The sequence below is a fragment of the Hipposideros armiger genome, unplaced genomic scaffold (genome assembly GCF_001890085.2).
Source record: "Hipposideros armiger isolate ML-2016 unplaced genomic scaffold, ASM189008v1 scaffold_198, whole genome shotgun sequence".
Classification (NCBI taxonomy): domain Eukaryota; kingdom Metazoa; phylum Chordata; class Mammalia; order Chiroptera; family Hipposideridae; genus Hipposideros; species Hipposideros armiger.
This window is the reverse complement of record NW_017731548.1, coordinates 273,446-280,398: the sequence shown is the minus strand read 5'-3', so window position 1 is coordinate 280,398 and position 6,953 is coordinate 273,446. Positions and strand designations below refer to the sequence as shown.

Below are 6,953 nucleotides of genomic sequence, written 5' to 3'. Positions count from 1 at the left end.
GCCTGCAGAAGTTGGTAACTTGTCTTACTAGATGATAGTAAATCACCTCCACTCCCAATCCCACCTCACCTCAGGCAGATGTTTTGTAAGATAATATGTTTGCAAGTATACTTACTCCCTGTGGTATCGAGACCCATAACTAGGCTCTACCTCAGCATGGCCCAACTAGGGAAGTACTGTCTCAGGTTTGTCAGGAAAGGGACTATTCACCAAAGGAGTCACAGGACCTGGCTAAAATGCATTGTCAGGAACCAAGAAAAAGTTCCTAGCAATCAATCTTGAGAGTGCTGCACCGGGAGTTACAAAATAAGGCTGGCTAAAGGAGGGTTTTCTGATGCGAGTACTCTCATGTGACTTAGGATTTAATGTGGGGCAAGGACACCAGGAGTCAGTTAGAATCTTCTGCTTGGATGGTGGAGATGCTGGAACTGCTTTGGCAAAGCATTGAAGGAGGAGTCAAAAGGCTCAGGGACCTAGGCATGTTAGAATGGATTTACGGTCCTTGGTTTGCATGGTTCTGATGTGCATGAATTTCAGTTACCACAGTTCATTTAAATGATACCAGTGCTTCAACAATAAAGTTCAAATTGCTGTTACCAAGACATATTCACTGTAACTGCATAAAGTGCAAACTTGGCTCCTAGCTCTTCAATGCACGAACCCTTACATAAATAACAGAAGCACATTATAATCAATGACCAACTATGTCACTTTTTTTCAGTAGGTAATTGGTCACTGAACATCTGTTATTCAGTTTATACACAGATGACAAATGTATAGTTGGTTGTCTCTTTGTGTTCCAGTGAGAAAGCCATGTAACATTTTACAAAAATAATTGAAAGTGGGGATTGGCCACCAAAAATTAAACTACAGAAAAGGAACAAAAAGTGATAATGCTAGAAAGTGAAATTCTAATTCAATGTAAATGGGGTTAGAGAAGAAACAGCTGATTGTGGGAATATTGACACCGCTGCTATTTAAGAGACTCCAATCAGGGGAACTTAGTGAAGGCAGCCTTGTTGACATGAATGAGAAAAATGGTCATGACAGAAAGGATGACAATATCACAGAGAAAGGGATGCAAGTGAGAAAATACATTCATGGAATTCTCAGAGATAGTTCACCACATTGAAAGTGGAAAGGATAAAATGCTGGAAACTGATTCAAACTTAGAAAGTAGTATGACAATTTGCCAAGGCATGAAAAGATGTTTGATCATTATCATTAGTTATAGGACAGAAAGAAGAAGGCAACCACTGTTCAAACTACTCTTGATAGTTTTTTGTTTTTGTTTTTTTACAAAGAAATAGACTGGAAGATGAAAAAAAAATGGCAGGGGGGAGGTTGGTATATTGACAGGAGTAATTTGACCTTGATTATTGTGAGAAGGTAGGATTTCTGCTACCAAATGGGGACAGCAAGAAGTCTATCTGGAAGTAGGAGATTTACTGGGTGCCTTTTACTGCCTTGAAATCCAATGATTGCCATAAATAAGAAAGTGCAGGAACAGTATCCTGACAAAATAAAGGTAATCAGAGGTGCAGACTTCTGAGGTTTGAAGGTCTGGGCTGCTCCACTGAGCAGCCCACCTGGATGGGCACAAGTGCTGTCCAAGAGTGAGGAGAATCTATAATGTGTGTTAGAAAAGGAGATAATGAAGATCAGTTGTGGCCTTGGGACCAACTGCAACAGCCAGCCAAGACAGTAGCTTGCACCTATATTAAGCCTGCTGTAAGTTTCTTTTCTTTTAAAATCAATATTGTGATTGGTTATCACTTTGGAGAACAATCATTAGGTGAAGTGACTCAGCATGAGGACAGAGTGCATCTGATTGATGCCAGGGATGGACTGTAGCAGATACAGGCTGTTCCCCATGTGTATCTCTGGGAAATCTTACTCATTTATAACTGCTAGTATTTGCATCTGTCACTAAGGCTCTTTTTTCCTGAAACTGTAGGGAACTGCCTGTATATGTGACAGACTAGAAGTGCTAATGAATTAACAATTCCTGGAGGGCAGCTCTCCATCAATATAAACAGGTAGATAAAAACCTGAGCTCCTTCCTTCCTAGAGCTGGCAGTTCTGAGGTATATGTTTTGCACACATTCTCAGAGTTTCCTTGTGGGATTAAGCTTTAATTTCTCATTGTGGTAGCTGGTTTAATAGCGCCGCCCTATAGGCTGCTTTCCTTTCCCTATAAATCACAGTATTATATGTGCTTTCCAACTAGACTACTCTCACTTTAATTCCTGTCTCAGGGCCTACTTCTGGGAGAATCCTAAATAAAACAGTTCCTAAAATCTTAATAGGTTTAATTATTGCTTTATCAATCAATGTACATAGAGTACTTGCAAATTATAATACTGATGTTATTATTAACAGTAATCTTAATGAGAAAAGTTTAAATACTTCTTTTCATTATTATTGTTGTTAGATAATATCACACTTAGGATGCAAAATCAGAATCCTGTATTTAATAATATACATATAGTTTGAATTAAAACACATTGACTCAGGATTTCTAGTTGTCAGAGTTGATGCGGGGACAGAGAGTGCCTGTATCTGTTCAGGCGACCATTTTGTCTGGAAGTTTAATGATGTGACATTTCAGTCATCTACAGCGTTGCTTTCTAGAGGGCAAATGAGGAGAAAGAGGGTGGGGAAACAGGGAAACTGGATCACAACACGAAGAGTTGGACTTAATGACAGTCCTGTGAGTCACATCAGCATGTTTCATGTCAAAAATTTAGGGCTAAGGCAACAGCATTTGGTTAGCAAAAAACCCAAATCAAAGCCTCTCTACTATTATTTTTTTTAACTAAATGGCTGAGCACATTCAAAGATGAATAGTAATATAAAAAAGAACCAGGATAAAGACTCAAAATGAAATAGAACAAAGTGATGATAGAGAATATATTTTATTACAGGAATTATCTAGAGGAACAGAATAAGAATTCTCTTAGAAATAAGAATTCACAATTTATAAAAATCAATATTTTTTCTATACTTAGAAAATCCAACAAAAATACAGTAGAATATAAGTCATTTGTGAAGGAAAACAACTCTACATTATATAGGAATTAACCTAATAATGAATGAACAAGAGAAAATCTTGAAACTTTATTGAAACGCATAGAAAATGCCTCAATAATGAACATATTTGCATATTTATCTATCATCTACCTTTTATCTATCTATCTACACATATACAGGGTAACTTAAAAGTAAAGATATCAACTCTTTCCAAATTTGTCTATAAATTCCATGCATTTCTAAACAATTGCCTTAATCATGGGCCCTATTGAAAGTGCAAGTCTAGGCAGCCCTTTGTACTGTGTGACTCCAAGTGCCTGAAATACCCACTATCCTAAAGCCATCATTGGAATAATCCTAAAGAACAAGGAGAATGTGAACGTCATACAATGAACCTCAAATGGTATGTTGTTTATGGTTAAGAATGAGCACTCACAGGGACAAAGTTATGACGCTGAGCAGTGCTTATTCAGTGCCCCCATTTCCAGGAATATTACCTCTAATGCTAAACTGGATACAGATGTATTTGAAGTAGGAAATGTGAAGGCATGAGACAGTAGTGGGAAGGGTGCATATGGGGGAGGGAGGAAGTAGAGTCAGGAATGCATGGAGAAAACAGATGTAGAGTTCACGCAGTGTTCTGTCATGTCAAAACTAAAGTGATGATGAAAAAGCTGAAACTATGAAGTATTAAAAAGAATACAAAATGAAAGACTGGATAAGCCAGTAGTCTAGTGGGAGAGAACTCAGCAAATTGAAAGCCAGAAGAGAGATGACCTGAGAGACAGAGACAGTAATTCGTTCCTAGAGATTTATCAGTTCCTGATTGCTTGCCAGTTAACAGTTGTAGTTCTAGAACTTATATGAGGTCGTATATCCTATAAGAAGCTCCGTTTTTCTTATGGTGGTCAGAGTGTCTCTCTTACCCTTTCCTTGTTAAAGAAATCATTCTCCTCAAGATCTCAGCTCATTGTTATTATTGATTACTGCAAGGCATTTAAGCTTTTATTTTATATTATACTTTTACATTTCTTTATCTACTTTCCTTGCTGTATTTTATGCTTTGCCCTTGTCATTTATTCTTTTTCCCTTCTCTTACTCATCTCAACTCTTCCATCCTTGCCCATATTTTATATATGTTCTTGAGCACCTTACAAAATACGTGGTGTCATATGTATATGTACTTTTATTTTTTGTAAATGGCATAGGGCTATAAATCACATTCTACCTATTTTTTTCTTTTTTTACTCAACATTATGTTTTAAAGATCTATTTACATTGGCAGTAGCCTCGCAGTGGCAATGGCTGGGACGAGGCGGTGTTGGTGGTGCCCTGGACAGGAGGCCTGCATGGGACAGGCCAGGGTGATGATGCTGACATCTGGGATGACACAGCGTTGATAAAAGCTTTCCATTAAGCTGTGGCTTCATTTAAGCCTGCCCTAAACAGTGGTGACATTTCTGAAGCTTCAGATCAACCAAAAGGCACACCTAAAAGAACACCTGCTAAAAAAAATAAAAGCCAAACAAAAGGGCCACAACTCCCTTGTAGCAGTGGAGAATTTGTGACAAATGTTCTGCCATTTGGTCAGAAGACAGCTCCATTTACCCAGCTACCATTACTTTAACTGATTTTAAGAGAAAACCTGTGTTGCGGTTTACAGTGAGCATGGAAATAGAGGAACAAGTCTGATCTGCTTTCCCCAATGTCTGAAGTAGCTACTAATATAGACCAGAATGCTCAGGAGAATGAAAAGGAAAGCCACATGTCAACAGGTCAAAGTGAGAGCTCCTCCAGATTTCCTGGAAATAAAGCAGATAACATCAATTCAAAAGCTGCTCTATGGGGCCCTTTTCTCCCTTTACCACTGCCCATGCCAGGATCAAGGCTGGGACCAGGAAAGCCAGGTATGAAATTCAGTGCCCAGCCCCCTTCCCCTCCCCCCACCCCCAGCCACCACTGCCACCACACTTCTGGCCATGCTGGCTGCCTTCCTTTCCTTCTAGACCGCCAGCGATTCCCCCGCCACCTCCCATATGTCCAGATCCTCGACAACGCTGATCCTTTGGGAAGTATGTTAATCCCTTGGTACATGAGTGGCTATCATAGTGGTTACTCTATGGGTTTCAAACAAAATAGAAAAGAAGGAAGGTGCTCATATTCTCTTTAAGGTACAGTTTACTATCATTATAAAAGTAAACCTTACTTTTGTATAAATTTTATAGTTTGTGGAAGACATATGTTTAAAAATTGAAATGTTACAAAGTAGAAAAGTTAATATAAAACAACATTAAAGACATTTTGATGCCAAAGCTGTTTGGTAAAAGTTTTATCTACATCCCCTCTAGAATTCTCATGGTATTGTTGGTTGGTGGTGGAAAGAAAAACATACTTACTTTTCAATAAAGAGATCCTTAGAATCAGTGGCGAAACCCTGTATTACTGGTGAGACAGCCAGGCTTGCTTTCTGATTTGTGATGCTGCATGAAATACACTGTGTTACCTATGAAACATCTGGTCCAAAAAGTATAATTGGAATTTAATCAAGCCTTTAAGATCTACTTTCCCATTTACCAGAAATACAGGGGATAGAGCAACAAGTTGAATGACACCATAAAAGAAATTATCAGACAGCTTCACAATGTGGAGTGTTGTAAAAGATAACTGGCCACGTGTCTTCAAAAAGTCATTGTCATGAAAAAAAAATGGCCAGGAGTGGGTAACTATTCTAGATTAAAAGTGATTTAAGGGACCCAGCAGTCAAATACAGTGTGACATCTTTGATTGGACCCTGGTTTGAAAAGACTTGAGGATTGAGGAAATTTGAATATGAACTGGATTTTAAATGATATTAGATAATTATTGCTAATTTTATGAGCTGTCACCAAGAGTGTTGTAGTTTATAAAAGAATGTCTTTTTAAATTTGCACTCTAAAGTATTTAGAAGTTAAGTGTTATAATGTCTCTTAATATATTCTTAAATGATTTAACAAAGTGTATATGTGTGTATGTATGAAACATATATGGCTATTATTGAATCTAAGTGGTGTGTGCGTGGATGTTCATTGTATTGTTTTTTCTATTTTCTGTATGTTTGGAAAAGTACACAATAAAAACGTTCAATATTTTTAAACTAATATAAAGATCTATTTACATTGTTGTGTGTGTATTTATCTTGTTCTTTCTAATTTCTGTGTATTATGAGGTCTGACAATTAAGTTCAGGAACTCATCCTAGAAAAAGTGCTACATACCTTATTGCTGAATAGCACTATGGTCACCTTCAAAGTACTCCCCTTAGGAAGCTATGCAGTGATGCCAGTGCCTAGTACACCCTTCAAAGCAATTTTGGAACTCTTTCTAGAATGGCCATCAGAGCTGTTGTATTACCCTTAATGTCCTGAATGTCATCAAAATGTCTACCTTTCAATCTTTCCTTTATCTTTGGGTAAAGAAAGAAGTCATTAGGGGCCATATCAGGTGAGTAGAGAGAGTGTTCCAATACAGTTATTTGTTTACTAGCTAAAAACTCCCTCACAGACAGTGCCACATGAGCTGGTGCATTGTCATGATGTAAGAGCCATGAATTGTTGGTGAAAAGTTCAGGTCATCTAACTTTTTCATGCAGCTTTTTCAGCACTTCCAAATAGTAAACTTGGTTAACTGTTTGACTAGTTGATACAAATTCATAAAGAATAATCCCTTTGATATCAAAAAAGGTTAGCAACATCACTGCAACAAGTTTGTGAACTTAATTGTCAGACTTTCATATTCCATAGTATTTACCACACTTATCCATTTAGAAAATCGTGGAATAGTGACTTGAACACCCTGCTGTGTGTTCTTGTGCTGACCTGGTTAAAAGGATGTTGTGTATGTGTGTTTTCAAATATAAATCACAAAATAGGATTGCTGGGTTAA

The 6,953-nt window shown here is 37.7% G+C and overlaps 1 pseudogene; it reads left to right on the top strand.

Annotated features, from left to right (window-relative positions):
- Nucleotides 1-925: 925 nt before the first annotated feature.
- Nucleotides 926-5,203, top strand: LOC109388452 (survival motor neuron protein-like; annotated as a pseudogene).
- The last annotated feature ends 1,750 nt before the right edge of the window (nt 5,204-6,953 follow it).